We start from the raw sequence: 17,066 nt of genomic DNA on the forward strand, positions 1-17,066 counted from the left end.
GAAAACACCAGCTACAGCTGATTGGGGAACATCAGGGAAAAAACATGCTACCTCTAAGTTTACACGGCACATTAAATGCAGACCAGCCATTGGTTTTCTGGACGTAAAAGACATCAACGGTCCAACAGACGCATGCAGTTAATAATTTGATAGTTCCTCACGTGATGCAGTGGTGCGCACATCCATGCTCTCCACCAATGCAAAGAGGTCATCAATAGTGCATCCTCGTGCCCCGGTGGCAGGCCCTGGCACAGCAGGTGTGGATGGTCCCAGTTGGCATGCCGTCGATGAGCATGGCTGCTCCTCCACAAGATCTAAAGTATTATGTTAAATGGTGGTTGTTAGAATTTTGTGAGCTGCTTTGCATCCACCACACCACAAATATGGAAACATTTCCCTTCATCCTTCCCAAAAGGGAGATTGCACCTGGTGAATTACATTAAAATTATTCTTGATCGACACAAATGCATGTTATCCAGTGTGGCTCTGCAAGTATACTGCATGACAGTTCTAAAATTGGTTTTCACAGTGATGGAAGGTTGCAAGCTGATGTAGTCATTGAAAAAAAGCTTTGTTTCATGGGCACTGCCCCAAGGAGGTGAAATATGCTCTCTAATGGGGGGCCCATGAGAACATTCACATTCCCCACATTGCACAGGGGTCATCTTTTAAAAAAGCTGAAATTTCTAATTTTCTTTATAAAGTGTAAGTTTAAACACTTGCAGATTAATTTGGGGTTTATTTCTAGAAAAAGACAATATTCACTCCCCAACCATCATTCATGTTGGTCAAGTGCTGTTTGTGTGTTTGATGTCCATACAATGAAAGGTCATAAGTTTGACTATGGGTTATCCACGTTTTTGAATTATGCTGTGATAAACCGTCATAAACGGTGGATATAAACCAAGCTTATGACTGCACTGCACAGTTCTCATGCAGGGGGTGTAGATATGTGGCAGATGACAGCATAAAGCAATTTTTCAAAAAGGGACATATTCATCGGCAGCACACCTTGTGCAGGCAGCACTGAACATTGCTGGGGAAAGTTAGTCAAAAAATAGTTAAACCATGATCTTGTTGGAAACTGTCACCCACATGAGGGTTTTTGTCACAGTGATCCACCAGAGACACACCTGGATTTGGCGGCTCCTGCTCAGGCACGGTGCTCACAGGGGGGGACTCTTCCTCAGATGAATGTTCCAAATCACCCTGTGCCTCCTCCTCTGTCTCTCCAGGATGACTTGCCTGCTCGTCTCTCCTCCTTATTGCAGCTGATTTTAGAAAAAAAATAATTGTCAAAGTCCACCTCACCCTGAAAAAAACACAATTCACACTCAGTTTAAACTGCTGTCTGTTTTTATTCTTGCCATGTTATTCATGAGGTTGATGGATTTCCTCTTCACTCGGCTTAATGCGGCACTATCCATGGTCATAGATGCATAGGACTTAGCCGTGTTTGTCCGTGGTAGCAAAATCAAAAGGAGTCCAGAAGCACCTTTAAGACCAAACAATTTTATTTTTGCATAAGCTTTCGAGAATCAAGTTCTCTTCATCAGATGCACTGCATCTGATGAAGAACACTTGATTCTCTAAAGCTCAAACCACAGTAAAATGGGTTAGTCTTAACGGCGATACTGGACTCCTTTTGATTTTGCTACCATGGACTAACATGGCTAAGTCGTATGCGTCTTGAGACAATTGTCACTCCATCGTTCGGGAGCATCCACACCCGCATTATTTTCCGTTTTTTGGGGGTGTGGAAAAAGTATCTTGAGGGACAAACAGCGTGGACGGTACTGAACTGAATTAATGTCACGCATGACTCTCGGTCTGCGAGATGTCACGGCTGCAGACAAGACATGTCACTTGGCAGGGGACTCTCAAATAAAATTCAATCTGATGATTCCCTTAGGGGAAAAAAATCATTGTAAGATCTCGGCACAGAACCGTTCTGTTTGATGCACCAAGCAACAGAAAAAAATAAAAAATTTTGCTGACACATATATCTAAATAAAAAGGCAGAGAGACATATTCAATGATCAACTGTTAAAGCAACTGCTCGACTCACCACCGTGGTAGCGATCCCTCCAGCTTGGCTTTCCCGCGGCCTCCCAAAGCCTCATCATGTCATTGAAAAAAGGGGGCTTCCCACTCTGCCTTGGAATCCCTTGCCATGACTCCAAGGCATCATAGAAAGCCCCCTTGACACGCTTGAACTTGGACCGGCATTGTTCGGTGCTTCTGACTAGGGATGTGCGTTTCGGCATTCAGAATGCCGAAAGAATGCCGAAACAAAAGTGTTTCGGCTTCTTTCGGGGAATGCCGAAACGTTTCGGGGAATGCCGAAACGTTTCGGGTAGCCGAAAGAAAAAAACCGAAACGTTTCGGGATTCTTTCGGCTTTCTATCGGCTTTTCAATGGGAAAATGCCTCCGTCTTCCCGGACGTCTGGGGGAGGCATTTTCCCACCGAATAAGCCCAAAATTGGTGGGGACCTTCCTCTAACCCTTCTCTAACAACCACCCAAGTTTCAGACAGATTGGACTTTGGGGGGCCATGTTATGGCCCCCCAAAGCAGGTCCCCCCATCCTCCCATAAGAAAGCGAAGGAGCAGCATATTGTTAGCATGCTGCTACTCATCTTCTTCATTATTTCCTATGGGGAAAAAATGAAGAAGCAGGCTTCCTTTGCCAGGGGTGGCATTTTGCATGCAAAATGCCCCCTCACCCTCAGGGGACCTTCTCCCACCCCTCCTCCCACCCCCCACCAAGGCTCAGCCTGCTCCCACTTGGGGGGGCCATTTCATGGCCTCCCCAAGTAGGTGCTCTAATCTCTACCACTGACAGCTGGGGGAGGCTTGTGTTGCCAGGGGTGGCATTTTGCATGCAAAATGCCCCCCAGCCCTCAGGGGCCCTTCTCCCACCCTTCCCCCCACCCCCCACCCAGGCTCAGACTGTTCCCACTTGGGGGGGGCATTTCATGGCCTCCCCAAGTAGGTGCTCTTTTCTCTACCACTGACAGCTGGGGAAGGCTTGTCTTGCCAGGGGTGGCATTTTGCATGCAAAATGCCCCCCAGCCCTCTGGGGCCCTTCTCCCACCCTTCCTCCCACCCCCCACCAAGGCTCAGACTGCTCCCACTTGGGGGGGCCATTTCATGGCCTCCCCAAGTAGGTCCTCTCAGCCCCTAAAGTCCACCCCTTACAGCCCCACACAAACCCAATTCCCCCCCAGCTGCCACACACAGACCCAAATCCCCACATTAGCCCCTCACAGACCCAAATCCACCCCCACCTGCCCCACACCCATAACCCCAGGAACAGGCTGGCAAAGGCCAGCCCTCTCCCTTTGTTCCCTATGCTGGGAACTTCTAAACTCTCTTTCCCTGGGCAATTCTGCACAGCCCAGGGGTGCCACAATGGTGGGCACACTTCTGAGTGCCAGCTGGTCCCTGTGAAAGAGCACCTGAACCACAGACACCCTCCCTCAAATTCCCCCACCACCTACAGAGATGGCTGGCCAGCCAGCCCCATTGTTCCCTATGATGGGAACCAACTGCACAACAAAGAATAAAACAAGAACAACACAAAATAAAATTTTAATTTTTTTTCTCCCTTCCAAAGTACAAGTAGGCAAAGCATTATGACACATTACACCAGCAGTCCCCCACACAGAAAAATAACACAACTCACTTAACATCAGAGAATCACAAAGCATGATTCCTGTCAAAAACACTTTATTTCTTGAACAGCTTTAGGTTACACAACAGGGGGGAACACCAAAGGGCATGGCAGCACTATCTTACACAAAAATAACACAACTCACTTAACATCAGAGAATCACAAAGCATGATTCCTGTCAAAAACACTTTATTTCTTGAACAGCTTTAGGTTACACAGCATGGGGGAACACCAAAGGGCATGGCAGCACTATCTTACACAAAAATAACACAACTCACTTAACATCAGAGAATCACAAAAACACAATTCCTGGCAAAAACACTATTTCTTGAACAGCTTTAGGTTACACAGTAGGAGGGCACAACAGGGCATGATAGCAATGTACTACAAAAAATAATACAACCCACTTCACCGTTTTTGACAGCAATTGTGTTTGTGTGATTCTCTGATGTGAAGTGAGTTGTGTTATTTTTGTGTAGTACACTGCTTTCCTGCTCTGTGGTGCCTTCCTACTGTGTAACCTAAAGCAGTTACAGAAATAAAGTGCTTTTGACAGCAATTTTTTGGGGTGATTCTTTAATGTGAAGTGAGTTGTGTTATTTTTGTGTAAGATACTGCTTCCATGCCCTTTGGTGTTCCCCCCCTGCTGTGTAGCCTAAAGCTGTTCAAGAAATAAAGTGTTTTTGACAGGAATTGTGCTTTTGTGATTCTCTGATGTTAAGTGAGTTGTGTTATTTTTGTGTAAGATAGTGCTGCCATGCCCTTTGGTGTTCCCCCCTGCTGTGTAACCTAAAGCTGTTCAAGAAATAAAGTGTTTTTGCCAGGAATTGTGCTTTGTGATTCTCTGATGTTAAGTGAGTTGTGTTATTTTTGTGTAAGATAGTGCTGCCATGCCCTTTGGTGTTCCCCCCTGCTGTGTAACCTAAAGCTGTTCAAGAAATAAAGTGTTTTTGACAGGAATCATGCTTTGTGATTCTCTGATGTTAAGTGAGTTTTGTTTTAATTTTTCTGTGTGGGGGACTGCTGGTGTAATGTGTCATAATGCTTTGCCTACTTGTACTTTCGAAGGGAGAAAAAAAATTAAAACTTTATTTTGTGTTGTTCTTGTTTTATTCTTTGTTGTGCAGTTGGTTCCCATCATAGGGAACAATGGGGCTGGCTGGCCAGACATCTCTGTAGGTGGTGGGGGAATTTGAGGGAGGGTGTCTGTGGTTCAGGTGCTCTTTCACAGGGACCAGCTGGCACTCAGAAGTGTGCCCACCATTGTGGCACCCCTGGGCTGTGCAGAATTGCCCAGGGAAAGAGAGTTTAGAAGTTCCCAGCATAGGGAACAAAGGGAGAGGGCTGGCCTTTGCCAGCCTGTTCCTGGGGTTATGGGTGTGGGGCAGGTGGGGGTGGATTTGGGTCTGTGAGGGGCTAATGTGGGGATTTGGGTCTGTGTGTGGCAGCTGGGGGGGAATTGGGTTTGTGTGGGGCTGTAAGGGGTGGACTTTAGGGGCTGAGAGGACCTACTTGGGGAGGCCATGAAATGGCCCCCCCAAGTGGGAGCAGTCTGAGCCTTGGTGGGGGGTGGGAGGAAGGGTGGGAGAAGGGCCCCAGAGGGCTGGGGGGCATTTTGCATGCAAAATGCCACCCCTGGCAAGACAAGCCTCCCCCAGCTGTCAGTGGTAGAGATGAGAGCAGAGCACCTACTTGGGGAGGCCATGAAATGCCCCCCCCCAAGTGGGAGCAGGCTGAGCCTTGGTGGGGGGTGGGAGGAGGGGTGGGAGAAGGGCCCCAGAGGGTTGGGGGGGCATTTTGCATGCAAAGTGCCACCCCTGGCAACACAAGCCTCCCCCAGCTGTCAGTGGTAGAGATTAGAGCACCTACTTGGGGAGGCCATGAAATGCCCCCCCCCCAAGTGGGAGCAGGCTGAGCCTTGGTGGGGGGTGGGAGGAGGGGTGGGAGAAGGGCCCCTGAGGGTGAGGGGGCATTTTGCATGCAAAATGCCACCCCTGGCAAAGGAAGCCTGCCTCTTCATTTTTTCCCCATAGGAAATAATGAAGAAAGATGAGCAGCAGCATGCTAACAATATGCTGCTCCTTCGCTTTCTTATGGGAGGATGGGGGGACCTGCTTTGGGGGGCCATAACATGTCCCCCCAAAGTCCAATCTGTCTGAAACTTGGGTGGTTGTTAGAGAAGGGTTAGAGGAAGGTCCCCACCAATTTTGGGCTTATTCGGTGGGAAAATGCCTCCTCCAGGCGTCCTGGAAGACAGAGGCATTTTCCCATAGAAAAAAGCCGAAAGAATGCCGAAATAATGCCGAAAGAATCCCGAAAGCCGAAAGCCGAAAGAGATTCTTGTTTCGGCTTTCGGCTTTAACGATAGAGAATCTTCTTTCGGCTTTCTACTTTCGGCTATAGCCGAAAATTTTTGGCTTGCACACCCCTACTTCTGACGAAGCCGGCCTCGCGCATTCTCACAGCGATGTGGCTGAAGTGTTGTCTGTTGGGGAGGTGGGTGCTCTTCATGAGGACCCCAGCCTTTCTAGAACGAAGGACCAGGTTCAGCAGTGCGTGGACCTCCTCGTCCTTCCAGAAGACCCCTTTCCCACCAGAAGCCATTTTTTTTTTGCAAGACGGTATGCCGACACGGCAACAAATTACCTCCACGCATGCCTGTTGTTCAAACTAATGTAAAACATGCCCTCAAAATTGAGCGGGAAAATGAATCCTCCCGATAATTTGAAAGATGTGAGATGGGAAGTTCAACGGCTGACTCAAACAAACCTCGACCCTCGTTTTAAATTTAAAAAAAATTAAACTTTAAATGTTTTATACTGGGATTTGATTTTCAGCTCAACAAAGTGATCAGTTTTGCACCAAGTGTTTGAGTGTGGCCCGGCTTAGGGAGTGACCAACATCAATTTCCCCACCATTGGCCCAATGTTCCTATTATGGTAACTTCTTGCAGGGTCAGTCCACATTCCTAGAGCGCAAAACGATTGCAAGTGATGGTCATGAATCCCCACAGATCGCAGGTTTCGGCTATTGCACTTGCAAGAATGCACTGAAGTCACAATGACGACATATTGGGATCTCACGTCTCCGCCTGTACAGTACGCATAATAAGAAGGGGCTAGCTGTACACATAGTTGTGTGACAGTAATCTGAGAGACAGGATCACTGCTCTCCAGTGTATCCCCGAGGCTTGTGTTCGCACCTTTTCATCGTTATTATTTTTTATAAATACAACAGACAAGGTTCAAGCATCAATTGACAAATTTATTATTTGACATCCACTTTCAACACAAAATATCCATAAATCAGCAGCAATGTTGATCCGAAGAATATTGGGATCCCAGATGCAGTGCAATTTTTCTAAGTACAATTTTTGGATTAACATAGGAGGCAATGCAAACGCTACTCTCTCTGTCCTGTGGCGGCCATATACCTTGCCAATGCCTCACGAACCAACTTGCCAGACTCAAGATAGCCCCTATTGCTGCCCACATCGTCATCCTCATTTCCTCCTACATGAACAGGTTCTGGACAATCAAGGCCACCCAATACCGGGTGACCCTTGTCCTTGCACAAATCATGTAGCACCGCGCAAGCAGTGACTACAGAGACAACATTCTGTTCCCTAACTTGCAGCCGCCTAGCCAAAGACCTCCATCTCCCCTTAAAACGTCCAAAACAGCATTCCACCTTGTTCCTGGAGCGGCAAAGCCGCCGATCAAAAATTCGGTGATGCTCTGCTTCTGCTGACCGCCCGTATGGCTTCATAAGCCATGGACGCAACAGGTAAGTACCATCCGCAATTATGATCGGTGGGACCACAACTCCATCCAATTGAAGGCAAGGGTTCCCAGGAACCAGGGACCCGGCATCCATGGCAATGCATAGGGTGGAGTGGGTGAACACAAACGCGTCGTGATTCTTCCCACTCCACCCTACCTCCACGTCGATGAGGCGTCCGGTCGAGTCCACTGTCCCTTGCAGTAGGATTGAGGAGAAGTTTTTTCTATTGCCATACTGATCCGGCCGTCCCCCAGGAGCGCAAATAGGAATGTGGGTTCCGTCTATTGCGCCGATACAGTGCGGAAATCCAAGGCGAGCAAAACCATCCATAATCTGTTTGAGAATAAAAAGGAAAAGGGAAGATTATGAGGATGGGGGGGTACAGGTGTCTCTGGCTATCCATACTGATCCGGCCGTCCCCCAGGAGCGCAAATAGGAATGTGGGTTCCGTCTATTGCGCTGATACAGTGCGGAAATCCAAGGCGAGCAAAACCATCCATAATCTGTTTGAGAATAAAAAGGAAAAGGGAAGATTATGAGGATGGGGGGTACAGGTGTCTCTGGCTATCACTTCAGAGAAAACACATGCAGTGTCATGGAAAGTGGAATGCCTATGTCTGCGATTATTCATCAACACACGATCCAAACCATGAATAGCAAATTTTTCACTGTATGGACCCACGGAAATTTAAAGCAACGACATGAACACCGACATCTCTGAAGACAAGTAATGTGATCGGAAAAATCGAGATATGGGTGATTTTCACCACGACATGGATATCTGGTGACAGACACCTGACAACGTATGGTTGCCACAGATGGAGTGGTGTGAGATGAGACTGCTCAGTGACATCCCCGTGCGGAGAGCGGAGCGAAACTGTACTCCTGTTGACCGTGTTAACTCGGCAGAATGATACAGGCATCACATTGAATCGATGAACCATTGGCATATCGTTCTTTTGTCCCTGTGAAAAAAATTTATTTTTTCAAAAAACTCACCTTTCCAACATCCGGTCCAATGCAAATTGTTTTGGAGAGCAGTTCTAGTTCTACAGCAAAACAGAACTCGATAACCGATGTGGCAGCCGTGGACCATCCCACGCCGAACAAGTCGCTCGCCACCTGATAATTGGCCCCGTTGGCTAGGTGCCACACCGCTACGGCGACTCTCCTTTCCACGGATAAAGGCACACGCATACTGGTGGTTTGCCACTCGAGATGTGGGCGATGAGCCTCCACCAGCTCTAGGAAGGTTTGCTTTGACACGCGGAATCTCTCCATCCACGAATAGTCATCCCAGTATCCAAGAACGATGGAATCCCACCAGTGGAGGCTTCTGGGGTAGACCCAGTACTCTCTTGGCTGTTCCAGTTCAGCCAGAGCATACCAACGACGAAACCAGTTTTGTTGCTGTGTGCGAAGAAAGCAGCGTGAAGATGAGCGACGGCTTCTGAAGAAAAGTAATCTTGCAGCCGTGCGTCTGCGACAGCATATGTACCGTCTGTAGGATAGAGTCATAATTGCAGTGCAGCGGAGCATGATCAAAATTACATGTGCCATCAGAAAGATGATAGTCTCCTGAGGCACCATCCCTACACTCTCCTACTCTCCTATAACTCCCACAGAGGCAGAAATCACCAGGAGTCCAAATTTAAAGAAGTTCAAATTTTGCCGCCTCCGCAGGGAACCAATGAATGACCAAATCAGAGGATGGCCTTAAAATTGACCAATGACCGTCGAGGGAGGGAACGCGTCTTCATTAAATCAAGATAATTGAACGTCGATATATCGTCCTTTTTAAAAAAAAAAAAATTAAAAAAGGAACAGCTGGAACAGGTCGGGTTTTCCCCGCCCCTTATCCTGTCCATTGAAATGGGGATGTGATCATTGATTTGCGCGGTAGAGGCGCTGATTAGGGGGATGTGAACATGGTTTTCCGCAACAGAGCCGCTTTTAGAATGCAGATGTGGACGACCGAGTGAGAATCGCGCCATTAGGGACTGTGCAATCATTGCACAGAAAAACGGGAGATAAGGTAATGTGGAATCGGCCCATATAAAGCTCCTCTTCAGCCCAGCGTAGGTCTCAAAAACCAAAGAAATTGTATTTGGCTTATCTTCAGCCCAACATTGAATGTCAAAAACTGAAGAACTTGTAAATTGGGGAATCCCGTAGACTCTAACACGGGTAAATCCCCCTCCAGAGTATGTATGTATGTATGTATGTATGTATGTATGTATGTATGTATGTATGTATGTATGTATGTATGTATGTAACATACATGTATGTATGTATGTAACATAAATACGTATGTATGTAACATTGCAGGTAGGTAGATAGGTAAGTAGGTATATTATAAAGGATTCTTTTAATCTTTCCCTTAATTCTTTACGGGCTTAAGCCATTCTGTTCAGAGCCCAACAGCCACCAATTATATGAATCTGGAGCTGTTGAATAACTCCCTGCTAGAGGCTTGGGAACACAGGAATGAGGGCAGCCAGGAGCACCCCCCCCACACACACACACAGCTCAGTTCAGCGCCAAATTGTGCTCCCACCAATTTTTAAAATGATTTCCCTATAGCTGCTGGGTGGATGAGGGCAATGTGAACCAACTCACCCCAAAAACATATTGAGCGGAGTGGCTGTAAGGTGAAATGGTTGAGCCTGCGGAGCCATCAGGTTGGAAATTCAAGCTTTGCATGTGAAGTATCTTAAAGGGAGTGTGCCAAAAAACATGGAATCTAGAGTGTAAAATTACTTATCCCCCACCCCTCTACTCCGTATCTGTTTTTTCCTGCTCTCCACAGATGATAAATGCATTTGGCCAGATGTATCTCTTCAAAATCTTTGGCATTCCAACCAGAATCTTAAATATTTCACCCAGAGGAAGTGATAACTGTATTTTTACCATCATTGGCTTTTTAGCTTCATGCATTCCAGTGGTCTATTTAAGATGTTGTTGATTGTTGGGAACTGCTCCCACACTGGGTATTTTCTCAGTATTGTAACATATGGAAAACACAGCTTTGTATCATTTCCAAGAAAAGAATCTAACCCCAATGGCCCTGAATGTATACGTGGGCAGTAGACTTTTATTGGTATGTATCTGCATTTGGCTTTAAGTGGATTTGTGTAAATAATTATCTGATTCTCTTGATGGGATTTGACTGCCTGATTCACTCTCTCGCCACCACCATATTTGCAAAATGCCGATTCACATGATAGGGAGCAAGATAATCCACTCGGTCTGCTTCATGTAGTGATGTTTAAAGCCCAGCACTGCAATCCTTAGCAGAGTTACTCTGTAGTTATCCTACATATCCAGTTTTCTATAATCAGGACAGATTCTGACAAGAATTCCTCAGTTGATTGATTACATTTGCATATAAATAAGGAACAGTCAAGATAAAGGCCCTTTTCTTTGTTTTTAGATATGTCTTGTTCAGATCCCATTTTAGGGCTCTAGTATGTGATACCGCCAACTCATGTTATCTCATGGGTGCATGACAAGAATCACAGTCAGATGCCCGTTAGGAGAACTTCTTGATTGCTCAGCGCTGCGACAGACTTCTGTGAGGGGGGACAAGGAATTCTCAGTTTCCCTTCCACCCTTCTTTTGCCAGCACAGAATGCAGAGTTTTACATGATTCCCCCCAATGTACATCTGACTGTGAGCCTGGTTGCTCATACAAGTTGGTCCTATCATGAATATGCATCCTTAGGAGAAGTATATCTGTGAGAAAATGGGGAATGTATCTCCCAAATACTTATCTGCCATTTACTGGGTAATTATTTTTTTAAAGCTTTTGAAAAATCTGCTGCCTAATTAATTAGGAGCATATTTTTACTCAAAGTGTTTTAGATCAAGTAATATGGCTGATATAGAACATCTTGTTCCTTACACTGATGAATCTAACTTTATGTACTTTTTCTGTCTCAACAGATGCGTATTAGACTGTCCCGTTGCACCAGCCATTGTACCAATTCCGGATCAAAGCTCCACCTGCAACTTAAAATATACCATTGGCAACTGGACTGGGCATTTTTCAGGCTACAGTGAAATACCTTCTTCATGTATTCCAGTAGAACTACTCCACATTTATTCTAGTTAATAAAAAACAAACCAAGATTAAGCAGTGAGCAAGGATTTCCAAAGGCTTCCAGAGACTTGATAGAAAATGCAATTACAGTGTGGGTGGTAATCATCTAGCCTGCATTTCCTCTGCACTTAGCAAAATACAAAGCCCTACACAATTCATTTTTTAATTTTGTGTTGCCCCATATTGATATCAAAGACTCCAGTAAAAGGCTGCTACACAGAACAGACGTAGCAACATGATTAACAACAGTCTTTCTGCCAAAGTCATTCGACAACATCAGCTGAAGAGACAGGAAAGCAACAATATTGTTGATGAGAAGGGACAAAATAATTAAAACTGCCTGGAAATGGGCTTTGGTTTGGGGGCTTCTGTGGCCATCCAAGCTCCCCAGCATCCTCTGATGGTGCCTCCAAAGAGAAAAAACTAACAAGAGGGCGGAAGTAGCACAGATGCTTAAAGCTGCAAAACATCCAAGTCCCAGCAAAACAAGCATATGTAATGCAGGACTTGTTGGGTTGTCATCAGATGCATTTTCATTTCTGAAGACATTAGAAATGTTCCCATTATGCCATATTTCAAAGTCATACCAGATGCAGGGCAGGCTGCTTGCTAAAGATAAAACCAGAGAACCGAAGAGCCAGGTGGATGTGAGTCCCGAGAGTTTTAGTTTCAAGTGGACGAAGAAGGGGTGGCTGAAGTCTGCAATCTTCACACAGTAGTAGCTGCACAAGGAAGCCGTGAGCCAGAGGTTGCAAACAGTGAAGTACCAGAGGCTGAACGTGACTGCTTTGAAGACAAGACCTATCTCAGCGATCCAAGGATAGAAATTTATTAGGATAGACCATGTCATTGTAATGCATCCAAAACACATTCTGATGCTTGCTTGTAAGGTCAAGATCCTGTCCGTGAGTGTCAGGCATTTCTTGTTCATCCAGTCCCTGCAGTTGACAGCCAGTATGAATGCATCCACCCACATCCCTCCGAAAATTAAAATGTCTGTGACCAGGATGAAAACTGTGTCTATTTCAGACGAGTCTCCTGTTGCACCGTTGTCCAAACTGCTTCCCATTCTTCAGGTTGTTTAGGTGGCCTCTTTGGAAGGAGACACGCTCGGGGAAAGCTGACCGAATCTGACCGGACAGTAATTCCAAACTGCCCAGATGTCCGAGTGGACGGAAGCTGAGTTACAGATGCAGTATGCTTCCCCCCCAGTGTGATGGTGATATGGAAAACACTACTTTGTATATTTTCCACCCAAGGGAGTATGTGTTTTGTTTTATGAACTAATTTGCTGTCACATTTATGTAAATGCTGTCTGTATTCTATTACTGAGTTTTGGAGTCATTAATCTACATTTATATTTCAGCTGAAGGGTAATCTCCAAACATTTAATTTTGTTTTCCCAGTAAGCAGTTTTTTAAATAACCAGGTGGTTGGATTCCTTTTGCTTGAATGAGATCCAGGAAGTAGTGGTGCTGGATCACAACTGGACCACCACAAGTAATGGGCCATACAGATCACAACTGGAAAACTCCAACAAACTAGTCAACCAGAACAGTTGAGGCTGTGATGTCAAACTTGGAACTGATGAAAGTCGCTCTTACATGTACCTAAAACTCTATACCACAGAGTTTTTAACAATTAAAAGAGCTATCGTTCTTGGTTTCAGTTTCCCCCCAGAAGCGTCGAATGCCGGTGTTTTTTTTTAATTTTTTGGCAGCCATGTTGCCAACGCACTTGGAGAAAACTGTTCTTCTCTTTAATAGCAGCTTAATGTCAGCATTTTACACCACTCTTCAAAGGACAGGATATTTTTCTCCCAGCTAGTTGGCAACCATATCTGCAGCAGGAAGCCGGAGTGCCTTTTACCTCCCTCGTTGCCTTCTCAAGGGCTGCAGGGTTGACTTGGAGCCCCCCTTCACAAAGTGGGGAAGCCTTAAGCCCCATGACAATGCTGTATCAAGGCTTAGTTTGCCAGGTTCTAGCAGGTGACGTGAGATCCCCTGTCACTACTAGTAGGCACTTCCTGCTGCTACTGAGAAGAAAAATAGTTGGGAAAATGGGGAAGCGATGGGCTGTGTCTCGATGGGCTGACATTACTCCCTGTGTGCCTGGATGTGACATCAGCATGTCCCCAGGGAGACTGTAGTGAATGGGCAAAATTCAATGGTTAAACCATAGACTTTTACCCAAATGCAACAGGGTCCCCTGTGACACACTGAGATCACTTCCGGCACATGGGGAGTGATGTCAGCGTGTTGTCGGCGATGTCTCCTTCCAGTTGCCACCCTTGTGGTTATTCAGTGGTCCATTTCAGATGGGACCAGATTGTGGAGGGGGCTGTTAGCATACTGAGTATATTTTCAGTACTGTTGCATGTGGAAAAAACATGTTTTTATTATTTCAAGAAAATGATTTAACCCCAGTGGCTTTGAATGTATATATGTGCAGTAGATTGTTACTCGTACGTATATTTGCATTTCGCCCTAAGTGAAGTTGGGTTAACCATTATCAGATTATCTTGATGGGACATGAATGCCTGATTCATCTCTCCCCACCACCATATCTGCAAAATATGCCAGTTCGCCTGATATTAAGCACATGATATTATCCACAAGATAATGCGCTTGGCCTGTTTCAAATGATGATGTGTAAAGCCCAGCATTGCAATCATAAGCCGAGTTACATGGTTACATGTCAAGTTTTCTATATACATGAAGGATTCTGAAAGGGATTCATCAATTGACTGAAAATATTTGCATAAAAATAAGCAACAGTTGAGATAAAGGCTCCTTTCTTTGTTTTTAGATATGGCTTGTTCATATCCCATCTTAGGGCTCTAATAGATACACTGCTGTCTATAAGGGGCTGTCTATAAGGCCTGCCTCCCCCATGCCCATGAAAGGGAACTACCTTGGCATTCCCTGCCATGCTGCTGAAAGCCGGCATGAAGGGCTTCCACTCTAATTCTGTTCGAACTCTAATACTTTTTCAAATCTGATGCTCAAATACTGTTTGAACTTTCTCCCTGCCTTGGGAAAGCTTATCGGTCTGTCTGCCGGAGAAGAACTGCTGTCATGGACACTTAACCTTGGAGCTTCTGAACTTTCTAAAACATCTTCATTCCTAGTTGCTTGTTGCTTTACACAAGGGGGATGTGAAGTGGCAGTTAAGGGGGTTTAGACTGGACTATAGTATAGGCTTGGGGCTTGGCATAGGTTTTCATTCCTGGCAATGTATTTATTTATTTAATTCTATTTATATTCCGCCGTCCCCGCAATTACAGACAATATAATACATTATATAATACACTATATATTATATATACTTTACAATCAGGTAAAATCACATAAATATTTAAAACAATGTAGCAGCACTTCTCGAGAAGATCCACCACCCAGTCCTCTCCACAGATGTTTAACAGAAGGCTGGGTGGGAGATACATCTGGGTGGGAGATACATCTGGGTGGGAGATACATCTGGGTGGGAGATAGATCTGGTAGGGAGGGTAGTGAGTAGATGTACTGGTTGGCTGAGCTCGTCGTGGATTATCAATAAAGCTTTAACGCATGCCGTTCTGGACTCATGCACTGAAGTCATTGCCTGTCAGAACCTGACGCTTTGTCCCAGAGTGGCTGATGGTCATGAATGATGCTCTGTGCTGGTTGAAGTTTGAGTTGTGAAAACTAGTGGGGTTCTGTTGTTGCCTGTGGGCTGTACAGATGTCTGTTCTCCAAACCAGTGGATTGGAAATTATATGACAGGCATTGTCTCAATATGCTGCATATGGACAACACAGCTCTATGTGTGCGTATTTAAAGATATGGTCACTGTTTTCATAGCTGAATTTTGACACACACTGCATGTAAATGAAGGCAGTATTCTGTTACACTAGTTTCATTAGCATGCACTGCTGATCATGAGGGACGTGCACAGCCACAGAAGCTACTCTTGGAACTTATTGAAGCAAACCAAATATCTTCCGTCTGTTGGCATTTCTACATTTGTTGCTAGGGTGGTAACTAGAGATGGACATGAACCGCATTACGAACCAAAAAACCCCACAAACCACCCAATTTTCCGTTCACGAACTAGTGGTTCGTGAGGGTCCATGGCCAACAAACCAGCATTCGTTGGAATCCCGGTTCGTTGCGTTCGCCCGCGGTTCGTGAAGCCAGACAGTCAGGCACCATCAATAAATTCTCTTGGAAACGGAGCTGGGGGAATGCCTGAACTCTGTCTGCACTCCTTCGGTCACCCTGGAAACCCGAATCGAAGCCCAGCTTACCTTGATCAGCAGGTCTTCCTTCCAACCATGGAGCTGCAAATTGGTTACAATTGGTTACATGGGAGAAGACACCCGGGGGGAGGGAGGGGGAAGGGGGGTGTTCTGTAGCCATGGGCACTCCAATCTCATCCCTGCAAACCCTGATAGGCAGTTCTGACCACCAACCACTTGTACACTGGGACAATGTCAACTGGTGGCTCTAATTGTATCAAATGGGAGTTTCCTGGGGGCCTTGGATTGGAGAGGGTATAACTCCAAGATCCCTACTGCAATCTTGACCAAACTTGGGTGCTGGCTGGAGGAGAGCCTGCTAAACACTCTCTGGAAATATGGGTGCTCTAAGTCCAACGGCGGCCATTCTGACGCCCATGAATCACGAACCTTGAACTGAGCAGGGCTTTTTTTTCTAGGAAAAGAGGTGGTGGAACTCAGTGGTAGAACTCAGGACCACACAATGGCCATTTCCACACACATTGAATAATGCACTTTCAATGCACTTTAGCAATCCTTTGGAAGTGGATTTTTTGTTCCACACATGGAAAAGCAGTTCCAAATGTTCACTAAAGAGTATTGAAAGTGAATTATCCAACATGTGTGGAAGCAGCCAATGACATTACTTTGGGTCAGCTGGAACAAGGAGGAGTTTTTTAAAGTTTAAATCACCTTCGGTGAAAATGGTCACATGGCTGGTGACCCCACCCCCTGATCTCCAGACAGAGAATTTAGATTGCCCTCCACACCAGTGCGCAGAGGGCAATTTAAAGTCTTTGTCTGGAGATCAGAGGGTGGGGCCACTGGCCATGTGATCATTTTCAAGAGGTGCTGGAACTCTGTTCCACCACGTTCCAGCTGAAAAAAAAGCCCTGTAACTGAGCATTCAAAAAGTACACCAAATTATGTATGTATGTATGTATGTATGTATGTATGTATGTATGTATGTATGTATGCATGCATGCATGCATGCATGTATGCATCATTGTAGGTAGGTAGATAGGTAAGTAGGTATATTATAAAGGATTCTTTGAATCTTTCCCTGGACTTTTTATTGACCAGATCCATGTTGTTCAGAGCCCAGCTGCCAACAATTATATGAATCTGGAGCTGTTGAATAACTCCCTGCTAGAGGCTTGGGAACACAGGAATGAGGGCAGCCAGGAGCACCCCCCCACACACACACACACAGCTCAGTTCAGCGCCAAATTGTGCTCCCACCAATT

This window comes from Eublepharis macularius, chromosome 1 (assembly GCF_028583425.1).
Source record: "Eublepharis macularius isolate TG4126 chromosome 1, MPM_Emac_v1.0, whole genome shotgun sequence".
Classification (NCBI taxonomy): Eukaryota; Metazoa; Chordata; class Lepidosauria; order Squamata; family Eublepharidae; genus Eublepharis; species Eublepharis macularius.